Source organism: Condylura cristata, unplaced genomic scaffold, assembly GCF_000260355.1.
Source record: "Condylura cristata isolate star-nosed mole 26May11 unplaced genomic scaffold, ConCri1.0 scaffold00017, whole genome shotgun sequence".
Lineage (NCBI taxonomy): Eukaryota > Metazoa > Chordata > Mammalia > Eulipotyphla > Talpidae > Condylura > Condylura cristata.
The window spans coordinates 22,270,619-22,291,748 of NW_004567118.1; the positions used below are offsets into that span (position 1 = coordinate 22,270,619).

Here is a 21,130-nt window from a genome sequence, read left to right on the forward strand (position 1 = left end):
TACAGACCAGAGGTGTGGGGGTGAAAGGATTCACCAGAGACAGAGCAGGGAGCAGAACAGCAGACCTTCTGAAATACACAGCAGGTGGGTCAGGAGAGGTCTGCTACACCATATGGGTCACTTCCTCGGCTGGGGATCAAACTCGGGCTGCTGGCTGCAGGAAAACTTCATAGTGCTGCACTTTAACCTGTTGCATCATCAGGGAGGGCCCTGTATTTTACTGACACTGTAAGTTATGTCTATCTAAAGAAAATCTGAGTATAACTGGACCCTTAGTTCAAAATCAAGTTGTCCAACTGCATTTTGAGTCAACCTTGCGACTAGCTTTATCAAACATGAGTTCAACATACATTTGCAAAAATGAGTACATGCATCACATTGTTAAACACAGTGATTCGTCATGACATCACTGTGCTCCATCACCTGGTTCTGTTCAAAACAGAATTTAAGCATGTACCACCCAGATGATATGGTTTATCATATGCAGTGTCAATCAGATGTTTCACAGACATCACTACACTGACTCACACACCTGCTCCTTAAACACAGTGTCAATGTCTGTCAGTAATAGTGGCTACATGCACTGCAAGACGCTACACCCACAGTGCACTGTAGAGACAGTATGATGCTCAGTCAATGACTCATCCACGACTCTTAACACAGTTTCAACATGGTCACTGCTGTGGCTAGATTGCTGTTTGCTTAAGTGGAGTGCCGAGTCCTGACTTCCAGTACCATAGAATGTGTCCTTATTTGGGAAAAAGATTCTTACAGATGTAATTAGCTAAAATGACATCATACTGGGGAAAAGTGTGGGTCCTTAGTGCAATTTAATTGTGTCCATCACAGAAGGTGGAAGATAATACAAAACCAGATACAAATGAAGAAGACAGTTGAGTGGTGATGGGTAGAAATTGACACGACACATCTATAAGCCGTGGAAAGGTAAGAATTGCCAACTGCTCCAGACTTTAGGAGAGGCAAGGACAGGGTCTTCCTTCTAGTTTTAGAAAGAGCACTGAACAACTGAAAACTTGATTTTGGACTTCTAGCCTCCAGAACTATAAGACAACAAATTAATTTGTTTTAAGGTACCTGGTGTGATGCTTTGTTATGCCATTAGAAACTAGCACAGCTATGTAAATGGTCTAAACTCACCAACAAAAAGACAGTCGCAGGATGGATAAAAAATCACATGCAGTGTCAATAACAGTATTTCACAGATGTGTATTTCACAGACTGGGACTAAAACAGTCACTAAGGAAATCAGTTCACACATAACATACTGGTGAATACACTGCTTCATAGAGATATCACTATCCTGAAGCCAGGAGGCACAGAATTAAACTATATGTCATTTAAGAAAAGCTATAAGGACAAGTGTTTTATTAGGGCATATGTAACTGGAATTGGTTTAGAGCTTAGGTCCCTTGAAACAATGCTTGTATCAGAACAAAATAAATACACTTAAAAAATTTAAGAAATGTACAATATATATTACAAAATGTTCACAAGTGATTGATACTGTAATAACAACAAAAACTGGATTTTTTCTTACTGCATATTAGAATTTAATTATAAATGCTGATTATAAATTTTAATCTCAAAGATTTAGAATCACATGACACATAGTGCTAAATAAAATGCTTTACACAGTATCTGTATCATGAAACCATCAAGCATCTATCTCCACTGAAGACTTAGTGTGAATACATGTAGCTAAAATGAGAACTCATACAAGGAAGGGTACACAGTGTTTCATGGATGTCTCTATACTGAACTAGTTCTCCTATCTTTGCTAAACAGTTGCAACATGTCCCTGAAGGAAGGGGCAAACACAGAGTAAAGGAGTCATTCACCTAGTTCTAGGTATCCTGTGCAAATTCACAAAGGGGGCTTGCACCATGGGCTGGAACACTGAGGCAGCGCTACGGGGTGTCAACCCAGCAGCCAGACTGTTAAACAGTCTAATGTCTCTGTAATAAACCCAGACAACTGCAACGCTGCTCAAGGTGGTTCACACCATCATCTCTGTAATTATTCAATCACATATCTAGTGTCAGGTCCAAGTGGTTCTAATTCCTTTGTTTCCTTGTATTTTTTAAATTCTCTCTCCAGTTGGCCTATCCATTTTGAAAGTGGGACATTGAAGCATTGAAGCCTCCCAATATTGTGGAGTTATGTCTATTTTTCCTTTCATTTCTGTACATTTTTGCTTCATGTATGTGGGTGCTCTGTTGTTAAGTGTGTGTGTATATATACATACATACATACATACATATATGTATATATATATTTATAACTGTTATGTCTTCCTGGTGAATTTACTCTTTTATCATTATATGTCTTTTTTCTTCTTTGCCTTCACAAAGGGGAAGGCCTTCACCAGTTATACTAACTTAGATGTGTTCCTGGGGCCTGTGCATCTTCTCTGGGTTTATGGGTTTATGCATACAATTCCCAAGGGTTGGCTGGTTTCTAGTCCAGTAATCTCTTGCTCCCTCTGGTGTCCGTCTGTGACAAGGCAGTTCTCTGGCACCACAGCAGCTGCAGTCCCCAGCCATCCAAAACATGCCAGCTCCCCAGATCAGGCTAAACAGGTACCAATCCCATGAGCAACAATCAAAAAAAGCAAGAATGCTGGACTCATACTCTAGTCTCATTCCTCCCTCCTGAGGGAGAAGCTGCAGTGTGCAAGTTCTCCCCATCACACCATGTTGCCATGACCTCCGCTTTGTCACCACAGGTGCTGTAGAGAGCTGCTCCCATGCCCCCAGTTATCCAAACTAGGCTGGTCCTGTCAGCCCGCTAACTCAGGAGAGATGAGCAGCTCTCTGAAAAGCTGAAATGACAGCCACACTTTGCACACTTCTTTCCCCCTATCCCCAAAGGACAAGCTGTGCTGGTTTAAGGGGTAAAGGGACAGGGTCCTTGGATTGGATTTGCACGTACCTGAGGTATTGCAACTTTTTAACAGGTTTTCTTGAGTCCTCATAAAGGTTTTTGACCCACACATTGCTGTTAATTTGGTGTCTTCATTGGGGAGTGAAGGCTGTGACTTCCTGATTCACCATGTTGCTGACGGGACCCTAACTCCTCCATTCTTTATTCCGGGAGATTACATGAAGTGGAGTCTAAAAGGTGCTCACCACAAACTATCACTTGGCTGAACAGCAGATGGAATATGTGCAAAAACTTCTCTACGAAGGGCAACAGTCTCTAAAATAGTGTCAAAATACAAATGGAAACCCAAAGGACTCTTTGAAGGAAGTTTTCCGCATAAGAAAGAACAGGGAAAATGAATAAAGACCATCAAGAAAAGATGATGGTGTATGATAAAAGACTTCAAGTAACTCCTAGATGAATATGCTTATCAGGTAACCAAGAACTTCACATTTTTCTGGGTTATTGAGTGGTTTGGCTGGACAGCTTGTTCAAAGAAGTAAGGCATAATAATTAAAAAAAATTTTTTTGGAAGTCTTTTAAGGTGAGGATGGGGGCCCTCCCTGGTGGCGCAAAAGGTTGAAGCACAGCACTATGAAGTTATCGCAGCCACTGCAGCATGAGTTCGATCTCCAGCCAAGGAGCTGACCCACATGGCACTGCAGACCTCTCCTGACCTACCCACTGCCCCCCTCAGCAGTGTACTTTGTTGATCTGCCTGTTCTGCTCCCTGCTCTGTCTCTGGTGAATCTTCTAACTCCCCACACTTCTGACCTGTACCCCAGTTCTGTGTGCATAAACAAGTAGCAAAAAGTGAGGATGCTGGGCTCAGACTGTATTTTTATTCCTCTCTTTTATCTAAGTCCTTCATTCCTTTTTAAAAAAAAAATGTATCTTATTAATCTATCTATTATTGAAAGTGGGGTATTGTGATCTCCTTATTAATCTATCCATTATTGAAAGTGGGGTGAAACAGGAAGTCACAAATTATGGCTATTTTTCCTTTCAGTTGAGCAAAATTGTTTCAAATTAGATAGAATAGACTGGAAGTAGATTCATCTACAGGAGCTTCAGGAGAAACTCAAGACTGTAGCTCAAGGTTTAGCTGGCTGTTTGTGATTGTGCTTATGGCTTTGAATTCATAACCTGAGGTATTTACAGGCATAGATTTTGATTTGCTTGTGCAGGCCTCCACAGTATTAGACCTCCTGGTCTAAAGGACTTAACAAGCTTAACTAGAGAGGGAGAACAAAATGTTAGAGAGAGGAGAGAGAAAAACAAAACAAAAATGTAAAGTAGAAAAAGGGGACTGAACTGTAACTGTCTCTGGTCTATGTGACTCTACTCTAAATACTGACAGAAAATTTAGTGACCTACTCAAGCTTGGAGAAAACCTAGAGTTAAGTTAGATTGCATATCAGCCCTACATGTAGCCCTGATTACTGTCTCCCCACCACCTGCACCAGTCTTAAATTCTGACATGCTCTTAGAAGCCTAATAGGCAAGCCAAATATTAGGGCACAGAAGATTGTTCTTTATAGAACCCATTCCTGAGCATTACATTGCTTAATTCTCACAACAACCTTTTGGAATTAGTTATGCTCACTCATTTTGGAAAGACATTTTGGAATTGAGGAACCTACAGGAGACACATAAGAGGAAAGACACATGAGACATAAGACACATTTAGAGAGGTTGGAGGAAAGACCTGGAAGAAGCATGTGTTGGGGGCTGCTCTTGGTCCTTGGCAGAAACAATGGCAGCTTTCTCTTGACCTTATGTTAGATTATGTGGTACATTTTGAATTTTGAGTCTTTCCTTCTGACCCAGTTTTCTAGGACCTGCCTAACCCCCTTCTTGTGGGTACCTAACAGAAGGTTGGGTACACAATTTGATACCCAATGTACAGTTGTGACACACTTTGGTGCCTCTGGGGTCCCACTTCAGGCCAAAACATTTGACTGGGCATTTGCCACAAGGGGATGGGATATTTTTGGAGTTTGTTATTTGAAATGATTTCTTCCTTTCTTTATGCATTTCAATTTTATTTAAAAAATGTCACATTAAGAGTATGCTTTCTTTGCATTGTGCACATGGATGACTGAATCCCTTTTGCAGTGTGCACCTCTTAAAAGTTTAAGCTCACATGCTAACATCCTCATAATTTTCATGTCACCTCCCCTTGTCTGTGGCTGATGGTATTTTAAGCCCATGATTAGAATCTGATAAACAATAGGGGCAAGGCTTTTCCTTTTATAGTAAAAATCATACAGCACATTGAAAGAGAACTGTTTTCTCCTTATAAAGATGGCATCATTTTTATCTTGCAATTACTGGAAGCACAGAGCCCTGTCTGCCATCCAGACCCCTCTCTGCAGGTAGCCTCCACTCAAGTACTAGTGCATGTGGGCTTTGGGTTTAGCGAAATGTGGAGCGCGGATCTCTAGGCCAGAAAACATCTCCAAAGATGAGTTCAGTCAACATTGTGACATGGGGGAAGAACAAATCAAGAAAGTCACACTTATTATCACAAAGGGACTGTCTGCATTGAACAGAACTCTTGTTTCTTTCTTGCTAGCTACATCCATAGCTGTTATCCCAACAGACATGATTTTATGCTTCCAACATTTTATTTCTCTAATGTAAATAAAGGGCATAGGGAATGAACACTTTAAAAACTAACCTCTGTTCTTTGTATAGTCTAATAATTAAATAGACATAAGAAATGTTAACTAGAGAAAAGCAAATTCAATTTCTTAAAAGAGCCACAAAAAGCAAGACTCAAGAGCAAGTCAGACAAATAAAGCTTGCAGATTCAGGTAAGGAACAGAATAGAGGCCTGGAACTTCAAAGGGGTGAGGGTAAACAAGGATGACAAAAATGAACAAATATTTGACAATTCGATACTGCTCTGCCTTACAGATAGGTCATTCAGGTATAGTTCTTCTACCTGTGGCTCAGATTCCCTATCTATTGATAAATTCTTTTAGGTAATTAAGGTGAAAGTTTTTCCTGAGTCTACTGGGTCTTGATTGCCTTGAGCTCAAAATAGTCCACATGCCAAAATGGTCCAAATGCCAAAGGGGTACATTAAGACAGTCCCCTTAAGAGCACCCACACTGCCTACATCTCTTCTGACATAAATAGACATGGCAGCCTTCTAAGGAGACCACTGGAAACAGTCAGACCCTGACTACTTAGCAAAATTTATGTGAGTTTAAACTTGCGCAGAAGCCTACTAGGTCACAGACATTTTAAAAGGCAAGAAGGACATAGCCTTTGCTTCCACTTGTAATCCTTCTGCATTTTCCTATTTTAAGGAATGGCTTTTTCCTAATCAAGGTTTTTGAAGCACAGTAAAGAATGAAAACCTGGTATCAAAACTGTCATGAAAACTTAAATATGTAAGTTCACCTCCCCACTCCATTATATTTTTTTCACTTCAATTAGAACAGCCAGACTCAACTTCAGTCTCCCTCTTCAGAGCTTATGCTTGATCATTTCTGCCCATGAGGAGTTTGCTGGAGATCTGTCCTCTGCCTGGATCTCCATATTTCAGCACTTGACTTTCTGTGAATATTCCTGATGAAGTCAGTGTTCAAGAATATTTTCCTTTTGAAGACTGGTGATATTAGCAGCCTCCAGCTTGGCTTTTGACCACTGAAGCTGGCAAGCCAAGATCCACCCTCAAGGAGTGGTCCTGGCCAGGGAGGGGCAAGGGAGTGGCAAGGGAGTGGCACCAGGGCTCAGCCCTTCCATCAGACATGGGGTTCCTCCACGGCCACTCTGCTCTGGGGCTCACCTGGGGTCATCAAAGACCCCAGGCTGCAATAAGACTGTTGCTCAAACCTGCATTCTACAGAGATAACCCACTCCAAGGGGCACCATGTTTTTCTTTTCAGGATTCAGTTTTCAAGTCCTTCGTTGGAATGTGTGGTATTAAACTAAAACAAAACCTATCAGTTACTCCAACAACATAATGGGCTTACTTGAAAGCAAGAGAAAAGAGGAAAGATTGGAAAGGGCATTCATGGTTAAGACCTACCTTCATATTTCCCTACCAAAGGCTTAAAACACTTCAACAACCTCTGGAGATCTCCTGCCCAGGACCACCAAAGGAGGAAGCATCATCACTTCCTGTGGAAGACGCAAGGCAAGTTGGGGGCTTTAGTTTCCTAACGAACACATGGTTAGGCACTTTTTAGCCTCCCAACCTCATTTAAATAGGCTTCAATAAATATTCATAGTTCAGGGAGAAATGTGTAAATCTGTCAGTATTTAGGCTTGGGAGACTTGCACCATTTGCAGTCCCATACGAAGTAGGAGCCAGTTGAAGTCGCTTCCTTGTTTAACAATTATGACCATTGCCCAGGGCTGAAATGACACTGATCTAAGCAGATACTGAGTAGTCAAACTTAATGTGTTTTTCTCAATGCCACAGAAGTTCTTGGCTTTATCCCTGCAGCTGTCCCTTTCCACAATTCTCACTATTAAATCCCTTTTCTTTCAGTAGTTTTGTATCAATATATTCACTCAGAAAGCAAGTCCCAAGTGCAGATTCTCTGTCTCACTCTCTTGGAAATCTAGATTGAAACTGTATAACAGAACAATCAAGATAGTTCCTGATGCTTCATTCTTACAAACACAATATTCATGAGAAGAGTCTTAAAGAGACATCTTTGCAGTCATCCCTAACTGTTTCTTTAGTGCATATTCTCTAGAAAAAGAAATGCTTGGATAAAGCATTTACAAATAAAGCATGTCACATTACAATGAAAAAAGCTAGTACCACTTTATTCTTTGAAAAAGAATAAAGACTGTAAGACTGAAGTCTTACATAAAAAAGCTTCCGCCACATCTCGACAATGTTGGCAATTATCATCTTTTGTATTTTCTTGAACATTAACTGTATATTTTGAACATTTCTGTGTTTTACAGAAGTTTAAGAAATAGAGTTTAGTCCTAAAATGAGGAAGCAGTTGTGACAGCAACAGAATTTCAGAGAGCAGCAGGGTCAGAACAGGGGGAAACAAGTGAGGAATTCGCTTTGGTGCAAAATTCAAGTGTGTGTGTGTGCTGCCAAAAAACTCAGCAGTTAAAATAAATTATAAATAATGCAATATTAAAAAATGCAAGAATCTGTGATGAGCAAATATTTATATAAGAGGATTATACCCTGATAAATTCCCGAAGGCCTCTGGCTTTGTTCTAGTCTTTGCCTTGCCAAGCAGGACGCTAACCATATCTGCACGTATTTCCTTAATCCTTCAATTACATCAACACACTGTAATTTAGGGCAATTCCACATCAGAATAAGAGTCAGATTTTGGTTTCACACCCTAGGAGAAAACATGGCAGGTATATTAAAAAAACCTGACAGGGGTTTCAAGCACGTCACTGATCCCTCTTTAGGTGTGAGGCATTCTTACCAGTAGATTCTGGACTCCTGATCTCTGTGGGAAAGACATTGGCTTTTCCTCACAGTGACTTTGATGTATGCCCACTGCTGGAGGGCTTCAAGGGGAAGAAGGGAAGGAAGTCTGAGTATGATCAGCCTGAAACCAAATCCAGACCTCAGCAGTATGGCATTTCATCATGTCCCAGATCTCCAAGTTCCCCCAAACCTTCACCCTCACAAACAGGGTACAATTCACCTCTGAGCCAGCAAAGGTGATCTCTCTAGCTTTCTAGAGGCAGAATCAGTAATCATGCTATGGACTGAGCTCACACTTCCCCACTCAGGGCAGGCATAGGTAGGGTCTCTGCTCCCTGCTTCTCTGATAGCCTTGAGGCAGCCCCTTGTGAGTCACACTTAATCCCCAAAGCCTGTTGTTCTCACATTTGAGCACAGACACCTAAGTTGGGAGACCCCTATTATAAGCACATGGTGGGTGGTAAGAGATAAGAAATGTTCCTCGTTGACCCAATCACTAAGCATAAGTAAGTTTTACCTGAGCTTCTTGAGCATAAACCTAGACAAGGTACGACTCATATAGATCATAAACTTGCGTGTAGGTCACAAACTGGAGATATATATTTCCCCAGACCAGCCCTTGCTGTTTAGACTCTTCTGGTCTAAACAGAAGAGGCAGCATTGGGAACAGACATTCCTGAGACACCCCTCCCATAATAAACAGTATTATGTAACTTGACCTGTCTTCTTTGAGACAATTTCTTTGCAAAGACTAGTTCCCCTGCAACAAGGCTATAAATACTTGTCCTTCATGCACTCCATCTTGACTGTGAAGATGACTGGCCCAGACATCTTCCAGAGAAGGAATTCACTGAGTTCCTCTTCACTTTCCACCATGTAGAACTTTCTGGTGGGCTTAGCTGTCCCAGAGTGTGCAGGGTGGAGAGACAGTCCACCCTCCCAAGCTTCACCTGGAGCACCGCAAGTCCCTATTTTCCTTACACAAAGACCAGGGCCCATTCCAGATCTTTCCTCTTCCATGGAACAGCAGGTCCTGTGGGACTCCAGTTATTAAGATTATTGTTTTATGTTCTTAAGTAAACACTACGACCTCCGCGATAGTACTCTTTAATTGCTTTTTAATCTAAGAGCTTATTTACTCACTTATTTAATATTTTTATTTATTAGGGAGGAAACAAGTGTCCAGAACCAAGGATTTAAGATTTCCACAAGGTGGGGAAATAAGCTATTTAAAATTACACTATGAAATATATAAATGCGAAAAATAGGAATTAAAGTACGTGGGCAAGACAACAAGTGAAAAATCAAAAGTGAGGCGACTGGAGGGGATGTAAACGTTTTCTTGGGGGGGCTAGATACACAAGTATATGCACTTTGTGAAAGTTCATCACTATTTCCCCCTCAAATGCGTTGTCAATTCTAAATTCAAAACACATATTTAGAAGCCCTCCCTGGTGGCGCTGCGGGTTAAAGCACAGCACTGAGAAGCTAAAAATATGTATTTGGGGTGTCCGCGTGGCTAGAAAAAATCTGCAAAAAGAAATACAGGGCATGAAGATGTTAGTAGTGGTGATTTCTGGGTGACGGGGCTTGAATGATGCTAATTTTCTGCGGTTACTGTTTAACTCTCTTTAAAGAAAACATTTTCTATTATATAAAAACATTTTCTATTATATAAAAACAAAAATTGTTGCGCTTTTCAAGTTTGTTTATCTCGCGTAGTTTCCGGGCGATGTGAGGTGCCGCCGCCTTTACATTCCCCGTCTAGGGGGGCCGGATTGGGCGGGGAAGGGACCCCAGGTCCGGCGGGGTCTCGCCCACCTCGCGCGGGGACCGAGATCCGCCCATAGGCCACTGACCGTCGCCATTTTATGAAGAGGGGTCGGAGGGTCGGATGATTTACGAACCCCCAAATTCTGGGGTCGCTGCCTCGGTCCCCTACCCTAGTCCCAGTTCACCCCACGTCCTGCCCCCCGCGACCACCCCAACTAGGCCCCGGCTCCGGCGTCGTGAGTCGCCTAGGCACCGAGGGGCGGAGCCCGAGTGTGCGGCGCCGCGTTCGGACTCGAAAGCGCCCGAAGCGGTTTTCCCCCAAAATCCGAGAAACGAGACTTTCGAGCTCCTTCTGATGGAGGTGTGCCTGGATTCAGGAGGGCTAGATCTCAGGGCAGGTGTCTGAGCCGCAGGACCGCAGCGGCGCAGCAAGGTCTTTAATGATACAGAGTCGCCTGCTCGCTGTGACCTCGTGGCGCAATGGTAGCGCGTCTGACTCCAGATCAGAAGGTTGCGTGTTCAAGTCACGTCGGGGTCATGGGCGGAACTTTTTCTTTTTCCAGCTATGAGGAATAGAAGGCGGCTAGTAAAATTCCTTAGTGAGAAATTTGGCCTTCTACGAAATTTATTATTCTTCTAACCCAACAGAACCTCCCTTTTTCCTTTCATCATGAATATAGGCTTTACAAACCTGCGGCTGCGAGAGGAAGACGCTCTTCCGGTGATCGACAGGAGGCCAGTCTCAGAGTGACCAGAGGGATTGGGTACTAAGCCAGCCTGTGCTCAGGGGGGCACCCAGTCCACCTTAATCCAAATGAGGGGCACTTTGGCTAAACCATCTCCCCTTCCCCTCCCCCACCCCCTTCCACCTCAGCCAAACCATGACCATCCTTCCCAACCCTCCTCCGCCCAGGCCCTGACCCCCAAACGCAACTCACCTGGGTCTTTCTGAACTTCTTGGTTGGATGATTAATTTGGATCCTTAAGGGATGTCATGTCCAGGAAGTGGACCCTGCAGTTCAAGAAGGACTAGTGCCTTTTGCACTTAGCTCTCCTTACTTGCTTTGACCATCTCTTTCCTAGTCTGCTCCAAATGTTCCCTCTCTGGTGGTCATTTTCTTTCCCCATATGGATTGCTCTGTGCCATAAAGCCTGGTACCATGTCAATATTTTTGTTAATAGTTAATACAAAATCAGAAAGTTCTACCTGTTCACCAGCAGAGGAATGTATAAAGCTCAAGTAGCATAAGAACTGTAAACAAAAAAAAATTAAACACAATGTTAACTATGTTATTATAACAATTATAAATGTTATAACATGTAATATCACTATATATGAATAATACTTGCTATGCGATCATATTAAACTATGGGGGAGAATTATACACACCAACTCAGTTAGTAAGACCCTACAACATGCTGGCAGATATAGAGGTAAATTCTCTCTGCAAGAAAGATATCCTGAAAACAGGCCTTTCCAGCCAATATTTGCTCATAATATGTTTTAGAAGAAAACAAACTGAAAATACTTTATGATGAAAAAACAGCAAAAACTACAGATAGCAGAGTCAGACCCACAGACTGAATTCTCAGCCACAACAATGAGAAGAGAGCGCAAAGAATTCCAGAGTACTGAAAGAAAGTAATTGTCAACCTAGAGTTAATACTAGAGAAATAATCTTTCAAGAGTAGAGATATTTTCAAACCAATGAAATCCTTAGCAGTCCTTCTTGAAGGACTATGCCAAGGAGGTGCTTTAGGGAGAAAGAAAAAGTGGTGAACACATGGTTGTCTCTAACAAGCTGTCACTAATTAGAAATAATAATAATAACACTACACACTTAAGGAGTGGGAAAATAGAACTACTATACTGGATAAGAATGGCAAACAAGGAGGGAAGCTAATTTGGGAATAAAGTCTTTCAAAGTCATAGTGTTTGAAAGAGGCCTGTTTATTAACCCAAAAACATTATGTTAAAATTTAAGGTAATTATAAAAGAGTAGAGGCAATTAAAAAGATTAAAATTTTAATAATATAATTACTCATATATAGTAAAATATATATTATTATAAAATTATGTTATTATTAATAATGTAATTAACAAAGTTGACCAAATGAACAAAGGTAGAATTCTGCAGACAACAGTTAGAGAATTGTGTCCTTAAGTTCACATGGGCTATAGTATAAAAACTTGATCACCTTTTAGATTATAAACTAAATCTCAACAAATTTCAAAGCAACTTAGTATCATATAGACCACATTCTCTGATTATATTTTGATTACACTAGAAATCAATAAGAAAAGGGTTACTAAAATTAAGTCACTTAAAAACACTTGTAAGTTACTTGATAGGTAAAAGACAAAATCAAATACTCAGATAACAGGACAAAATTAGAGCTATAGATATTCAAAGGAAGAAAAAAGATGGTCACTATTTGCACATGACATGATTACATAACTGGAAAACCTATAAGAATCAGTTGAAATTTACTGTAAAAAAAAGTCAGTAACATAGTGAGATACAAAATTATTATTTTTTAAAACTTTATTTATTTATGCATACAGAACTGGGGTACAGGCCAGAGGTGGGGCGGTGAGAGGATTCACCAGAGACAGAGTGCTGAGGGGAGCAGCAGGTGAGACAGGAGAGGTCTGCTGTGCCATGTGGGTCATCTCCAGGGTGAGGATGGAATTCATGCTAAAGTGCTTTAGCTTCTTAATGCTGTGCTTTTTTTTTAAGATTTATTTATTTGTGCATACAGAACTAGGGTACAGGCCAGAGGCTCAGGGGCGGTGAGAGGCTTCACCATAGACAGAGTGGGGAGCAGAGCAGGATGACTGACGAAGCACACTGCTGAGGGGAGCAGCGGGCGGGTCAGGAGAGGTCTGCCACACCATGTGGATCTCCTCCGGGGCAGGCGGGAATCAAACTCATGTGGAAGCGGCTTTAGATTCTCAGCGCTGTGCTTTAACCCCCTGTGCCACCAGGGAGGGCCCAATGCTGTGCTTTAACCCGCTGCACCATCACAGAGGGCCCCATAAAATTATTTTACAGAAACTGATAGTTTTGTCAAAATAGACCAAGAATTAGAAGGAATAAGGTGAAAAGAGGGCAGAGACAGGAACAGAATGTTTCACATGTATTTTCATTAAAAATTTTTTTTGGCCACAATATGAATGTATTACCTAGTCACACACACAGCCAGTCACTCATATCGAATAATTTTGCATTCCTTGAGGATATAGAGTCCTCCCAAGGGGCACAGGTCTCCAGGGCATGATTTCGTACAATCGGAGCACAAACTCAATTATTATCCTCTGTGGGGATGAGGGCCCCAGCAATCTGAGAAAGGAGGCAGAGGACAGGTTTCTAGAAAAAAAATCACAGACATTATCTAAAGGCCTTGGTATGTGATGCCCCTGGTGGTGGTGGTGTGAGGATGGGCTGAGTGAGGGTGACACTTTGGAGGCTCCTGTGTGTTCACAGGGCTGTGGGCCTGGAGCACTGGCAGTGGGGCACCTTGGGTGATTGGCCAGAGATGCATATTTCATGTCCTCTGGTTGGGCCAGTGTTGGAAGCAGGGACAAAAATCACAGAAGCTATCACTTATTGATCACATCCTGGCTGTTTTGGGTGAATTGTTGCAGAAGTTATTATTCCGTTTCCTGGATTGCCATAGAGATAGCAATCTGGCCAATTACAAGTCTGAAGTACAGGCAGGCTTTCTGGACTGGTCACTGTAGGGGTTGGATTTGGATGTGGGTTGCTTTAGGTAATGGGTCGGAGTTGTATCTTTATATAGGGTCTGACCATTGTCCATTTGCGCTGTATATTCAGCCTCTCAAATGGTATTTATTTCCCAGCTGCTTCTCTGTGTGGCCACTGCAAAGCTGAGGGAATTCAGCAGCACAAATCCAGGTTGAATCTCCTTTTGGTTTCCTCCCCAAATCTGTACCATATGAACTTTAAGCTCAGTATCCAAAACACCAGACTGGCAGTGCCTCCCCTGTCTCAGAATGGGGACAGACTTCTCAAGGGTGAGTCTGGGGGACTTTCCAGGTCAGGTCAAGGTGGAGGGGTGAACTCATTCCCTTGAACTGCCCTTTGGGGTGAGAACTCTAGAAGCTGAATGCCAAAAACAGAGTGATGTCTGCCTACTACACACTCCAGGGAATACACAAAAGCCACCGTGCCTGAGAATGAAGACAAAAGTGGCCCAGAAACCCCAGATATATTTTCAGGTGTCCTGAGCAGATCACAGAACTAGAAGAACTCATTTGTATAGAAGAGACAGGATGACGGAGTGACACATACACTCACACTCTGGTGGGAAAGAAGATAGAATGTTAGCAGTTATCTTTGGGGGGTAAGATGAATGACAGAGTTTTTCTTTGTTCCCTGTTTTGCCATTATTCTGTGATGAACAGTAAAGAATCATGGCAAGTGTACCTAGCTGGAGTGGGGTAGACTGGATCTAATCCTGGTCCTTCTGCAACCAGTGGCGTGACATTAGACAATGTATTTCACCTCTCAGTGCTCAGCATCCTCATTTGTAACATGACACCTCAGAGGACAATGAGGGGGTTCAGGGACTAAACTTATGGAGACTGCAGCGGACTTACCGCACACAGCAAACACAGGTGCTGGTGTTGAGGTCATTCTTTCTTGTCTAACATTATCAGATCAATCACTAAAGGAGGACTGTATAAGACCAGACTGTAGAGACCAGACACTCTCTAGAATGTTCTGCCGGCTCTCTGGCCCAGTGACTCTGTGCTGTGTGCTGCGAACAGTTCATGTAAATGCACTACTCGTTTGCAACCGCGGCAGCCCCTCCCGTTGCCCCCACCCCTGCTCTCGCAGGCCCCCACTCTTGCAGGAGGGCGTTTTGGCCCAGCCTAGAGAGCTGAGAACAAGGCCTGCCCTCCTTCTTCGAAGTAGAAACACGGCTCACCGGCAGAGGGCAGAGGTGGCAATCCCGCAGTAACTCCACCGTCTTTCCTCTCCAACAATGAGCGCTAAGCTTTTCTGGTTTATTTGTTTGAATAGCCCCAAAAGAATTTCTGGAAAACTATAAAAATCTTGCACACTGTTGAATGGGCATCTTGCACTTTGCCTGTAATTTAAAATCGTTAAAAGTGCGGGCAGATGGTAATTCATAACACATTAAAGTAAAAAGGCTACATCGTTCTTTTAAATATATCCCTTGAAGTATAAGCAGCATACTTAGCTATTATGATGCATTAAAAAAAGAAGAACAAGCTCTTCCTTGTTCTTTTTGCTTTGCATGTCCTTTTTCTTTGTGTTTTCATCCTTCCCCGCATACATATGCTATTCTTTCCATCTAAAAATCTTATATTCACCACCCTACCTCATCTTCCCACAACAATGTAAACTGATCTTCCCTGTTCATCCCTCCTCGCAGGTCTGTGGCAAGCCCGGAGGGTAGGTGGTTTTCTGTGCCACAGGATGGGGTTTGATAAAGTTGTCCAAGTTGCTGTAACTTACAGTAGCTTAAAGGTTGGAGAGAAAAGGTGTGCTTTAAGTCTGGGGAAAAAAGCATTAAAGAATCAGCAATATTTGAAATAAACTTATAATTATCTGCATCAGTTCACTGACTTTCTAATTCACTGAATTTCTAATTACTTCTTGTTTTGCCTCATCTTGGGTTAGCAGCTTTAAGAATCAATTTTCTATTACATTTTTAAAAATTCTTACCCAGTTCAATGAGCTCAATGTTATGATCTTAATGGCATCAGAAACTTGCATTTTAGAATGCTTGTCAAGGTCTTTTTGATGAATCTCTTTGAAGATTAAATATTTCTTCCTTTAATTGATCAGAAATGCTTTCAGAGAAGAATTCAGAGACAGTAACTGTCTATGAGCAACAAAAGGCTTAAAAATAACCACAGTTATAGATCTGCCAATAGTTCATTACACACACAAAAGTGATTCAACTAACAAATGAATTTAGCTATCTTTGTGATATAAAATATTTTTAGATAAAAACTGGAAATGTCACTGATAATATTACACCAGGACATGTTAGATTTTTAGGAATTTCATGTTTCTGAATTATTTTAATTATATATATCCCATAAAATTAGATATATCCCATATATATCCCAGGACATGTTAGATTTTTAGGAATTTCATGTTTCTTAATTATTTTAATTATATATATCCCATAAAATTTGATATAAATAAGTTAAGTGTTACTTTTTACTTGACAATGATTCCTGTATAATTTAACATAGCAAATAAAAAATAAATTAACATTCTGCTTTCTACTTCATTTAGAATTTATTTGGGCAAACTTGTTAAAAATGTTAAAAGAGGGCCCTTCCTGGTGGTGCAGCCGGTTAAAGCACAACAATAAAAAGCTAAAGCCACTTCAGCATGAGTTTGATCCCTGCCTGCCCCGGAGGTGACCACATGGCACCACAGACCCCTCCTGACCTGCCCGCTGCTCCCCTCAGCAGTACACTTCATCAGTCTGCCTGTTCTGCCTCCCACTCTGTTTCTGGTGAATCCTCTCATCCCCTCTGCCTCTCTGACCTATAGCCCAGTTCTGTATGCACAAATAAATAAATCTTTTTAAAAATGTTAAAAGATTGGCCTGGCTCTTCCTGGTGGCATAAAGGGTTAAACCACAGCACTATGAAGCTCTCTGCAGCCACCACAGCATGAGTTCAATCCCCGGCCAGGGAGGTGACCCACGGCATAGCAGACCTCTCCTGTCACACCCGTTTGCAGTGTATCTCAGTACATCTGCCTGTTCTGCTCCCCATCCTGTCTCTGGTGAATCCTCTCAACCTCACACCTCTGGCTTGTATGCATAAATAAATCTTTTTAAAATATATATAAAAAAAAAAGAGTGCATTGCTAGAGGCACAGAGATGGGCGCACAGAGTGAGGATTGCTGTCTTGAGTCTGAGGCTGGAGACACAAACTGCTGTAGCCTGAATCAGGTCACAGCACCTGAACTTCCCTATAGTAGAGGCCACTGGAAGCCCAGGCTGAGATACCCAAACACCTGCCATCCCCACGTTTGAACTAACTAGAGCTCAGCACCTGCCAACAGAGGGAGCTGAACTCTGGGATAAGGCTTGGGGTGGCGTCAACCCCTGACCTGCAGGAGCTGGCCAGGAGGAAGGGCATACTGGGGATCCCCAACACAGGACTCCTGCACCCACAGCACAACAGGAAGTTCAGATTCCTGAGTCTACTAGAGGTCACCCTCTGGTGCCCTCTGCCCCAGTCCTCTTTTATACCTACACCCCGCCCCCTCTGCACTGGGACCAGTCCCCCAGTTACTCCAAAAGGTGCAAAGACAATAGTTAAAACCCATTGAAAATGGATAAAGAAGCGACAGAAGAACACACCATAAATACCAGAGCAAGAAAAAAACTCAGCTTGGGGTTTTATTTTTTTAGTAATCAAAGTTGTCAGAAACACAATGGAACATTTTGGAAGCACAGGAAATATTTTGATAAGACACAACATCTTTGTTTCTTAAGCAGATTACATTAAAGGCAAAGAAAAACCTTCGTTTACAATTTCGTAACAAAGGCCAACTGATAATTTAAGAAAAATCTCTGTCCTTTCGACAGAGAGAAAACCAAGTTCTCGTTTCATACCAGTATACTCTTGATATGAAAACTAATTTTTACCTTATATGTGTCCATTCCAGACTTAATTTCACTAACATGACATTCCTTGTTCAAGATAACTTTCCACACACTTTTTTCTTTTTTTTCCTGATAAATAAGACCATCAACACCACCACCATCCCTTTTTCACTTTCTCTTTCCCCCCCAATTCTTGAATTCTTTTTTTCGAATTCCACTGCAAGCACATATTGTCATCCTATTACCCACTAGTGGCTTTATTGCTACGTATGCCAGCTATTTTGGTACAGATAATGTGAGAACATTAATTCTCGTGATGAGTGAATTTATTTATGTACTTACTTGTTACTGTCACCACCACATTCTTTCTATCTCCTTATCACACGTCCTTTCCCCTTCTGAGTCTCATAGTCCCAATATCCAATAATTTTATATTACTTTACTTTATCAAATCCTCAATTATATAAATGTCCACTACTTTTTTTTTAAAAAAGATTTATTTATTTATTTGTACAGAACTGGGTTACAGGCCAGAGATGCGGAGGGTGAGAGAATTCACCAGACAGAGCGGGGAGCAGAACAGGCAGATCTACGAAGTACACTGCTGAGGGGAGCAGCGGGCGGGTCAGGAGAGGTCTGCCGCGCCATGTGGTCACCTCTGGGTCAGGCGGGAATCAAACTCATGCGGAAGTGGCTTTAGCTTCTTAGTGCTGTGCTTTAACCGGCTGTGCCACCAGGGAGGGCCCATACTTTTTTTGTTGTTATTTCTGACTTCCTTTACTATACATAATTGCTTGACCTCCATCCATTTTGCTATAAACATCTGTTTTTCATTTTTCCTTATGGCTGAATAATCCTATAGTGTGGCTATATCCCGTCTTCTTTATCCAGTTGTTTACTGATTGACATTTAGACTGCTTCCATGCTCTAGCTATTGTAATTTCTTTACATTTTTGCTTCTCAGTGTATTTCCTTACCCTCTTATCTTGAATGATAACCATGTAGGGGAAAGGATTCTAGGCGAGACATCTTTTTCTTTAAATATGCTGAGTACCTCCTGCTATTCTTTTCTCACTGTAGTGTTTCTACTGAGAAGTCTGCTGACAGTCTTATTGGTGCTTCTTTGTACGTCACCCTTTTTTCTCTTGATATTTTAATATTCTGTCCTTGTCATTGGCTTTCAGCAGTTTTATTATAATGTGTCTAGGTGTGTGACTCTGTGATATTATTTGGAGCTATTTGGCCCTCTTGGATCAGACTATCTGGACTGTTTTTTTGATTGATATAGTTCTCAACAATTATTTCTTTAAATACATTTTCCATGCCTTTCTCTTTCTTCTCTCCTTGTGGACCCCATGGTATGGATGTTATTTCTATTTAGATTATCTGAAAGGACGCTTACACCGTTTTCTTTTTTTTTAAACAATTTTTTTCTCTTTGTTTTTCTATTTGTATGTTCTTTGACATTACTTTTTCAGGTCACTAATTCTAATTTGTCTGTTGTTGAGGCCCTCTATGGTGTTTTTAAATTTAATGAAAGTAGTTCTAGTTCTGATTGTAACTACCTCATACTTTGTCTTTATCCTATACCTGTTTTATGTCATGGTTTTTCTTTCAGTTTTATGAGCACTGTTGTAACTGTTACCTTGAACTCCTTTCATGCATGTTCCACAGTTCTGTTGGATTGAAAATTCTCTTGGGATTTTTTAATCCAGCTTTTGTACTGTGTCCTTCGGTGTCTTCAGTTTTAGTTTTTGTGAATTTTAATAAAGTTCAAATAATAAAAATTCAGACTGCTACCTTTGCAACCTTTGGAGACCCAGTATTGACAAGGCATAGTGGGCAGAATGGAAACAGGGCAGTAGGGCACAGGTTACCTCCAGACAGTTTAGGGCTTTCAGCTTCCTGTTGTGCTCGGTACCAGAGTTGTGTGGTGGGGTTCACAGTGACCTCTTTCTAAGGTCAGCACCTCAATCTAAGTGTCTTCTCTTCTACTAGCTTCATTTCTAAGCTATGTTTGAGCACTGGATTCAACACTGGGTACTGATTGTAACTGCGTGGGGTCACAAAGCAGCAGTTGTTTTCTTTTCCAATACAGAACTCTCTCCTCGTATCTATTCCTGATATCAAGAGGTGCTTCAGCTGTTCAGTGCTAGTCTTCATTCTTTTCCTCAGCTTTAACCTTGGGTGGGGTGGTGGCAGGTGTTTTGACTTTCCCAGCGTTAGGCTTTACATGGTTGCCTCATCTATAAGAAGATACAGGTGATCTGACCTGGTTCTTCCTATAGTTTTGGGTACCAGCTATTCTCTATGTTGGAATTCTCAAGCTCCAGTCAGTAATCATCACTCTGCACCCTGTTCTTACAGTTTCCCAACAGCATGTCTCTTTGCTGGTTGCCATGTCTAGCTAACCCCTTATCAAGCACGGTGCCTGTTCTCTAAAGCCCCCATGTAGTTTAAGCCCCTGAGTCAGCAGCTGCAGGGGTGCTCTGTGCAGCAGCCACTCCCTCTCTCGTGGATTATATGGCTCCAGCTGTTAACACAGCTCAGCTACAGTTTTTCTTATCCCTTTCTCAGGGTGATGCGCCTGATATGTACTGTAGTTGTCTACGTTTCTTCCAGAGGTCAAAGGCTTTGTGCTGCTGCAACTTAGTTGTGAGCTTATGAGGGGTGTAAGCCCCCATCTTCACTCTGCCACATTTTGCTGAACTCCCCTTTCTGTAGCTTCCCATGTCCATTGGATATGAATTCCTTTTGTTCACTCTAGAATAATTATTTTCTTTAAGACAAAATTACTTTCTGTTTTCCCCAAAGATAAGCAAACACCCCCCATATCTACATATCATTCCTTGTCCAAAACCCACTTTATTTTCCTTAACTAATTTTCATAACTAATTTTCATATACAGTTGGTTCCTTTCGTCCTTTACTAGTCTACTAGTTTTAGCTGCATAACAATATTTGGAATTCTTTACACTTAAAATCCTTAATTCCTAGTGAAAACCAAAAATCAGCAGCTGTGGCAAATCTGTAAAAAATAAATTTTCCAGTGTGGCACAAGACATGCTTATGTATCTTTTGTCTCTCTGAAAAATTAAAAAGTTGAAAGTAGATAAGTGTATGTTTAGCATTTAATGCTTATCTTATTTGGAAATGATTTAGATATTCAGTGAAGATCCATTATTTAATTTAGTATAAACTCTTATCTACACTTACTTAAGTTACTTGCTTTTAATAACTATGCTTGAATTAGACATTAAAGAGTTAGCCATTATCTTATATTGTTGACAAGTTTTGTGGACATTTCTACTTTATTGAATCAGCAAGCTTAAACTAACTTATATTTAT

At 41.4% G+C, this 21,130-nt stretch overlaps 1 non-coding gene across 1 annotated transcript; it reads left to right on the forward strand.

Moving 5' to 3' along the window:
- Positions 1-10,616: 10,616 nt before the first annotated feature.
- Positions 10,617-10,688, forward strand: TRNAW-CCA. Its single transcript has one exon. It is a non-coding gene; the product is annotated as a tRNA-Trp (tRNA).
- The last annotated feature ends 10,442 nt before the right edge of the window (positions 10,689-21,130 follow it).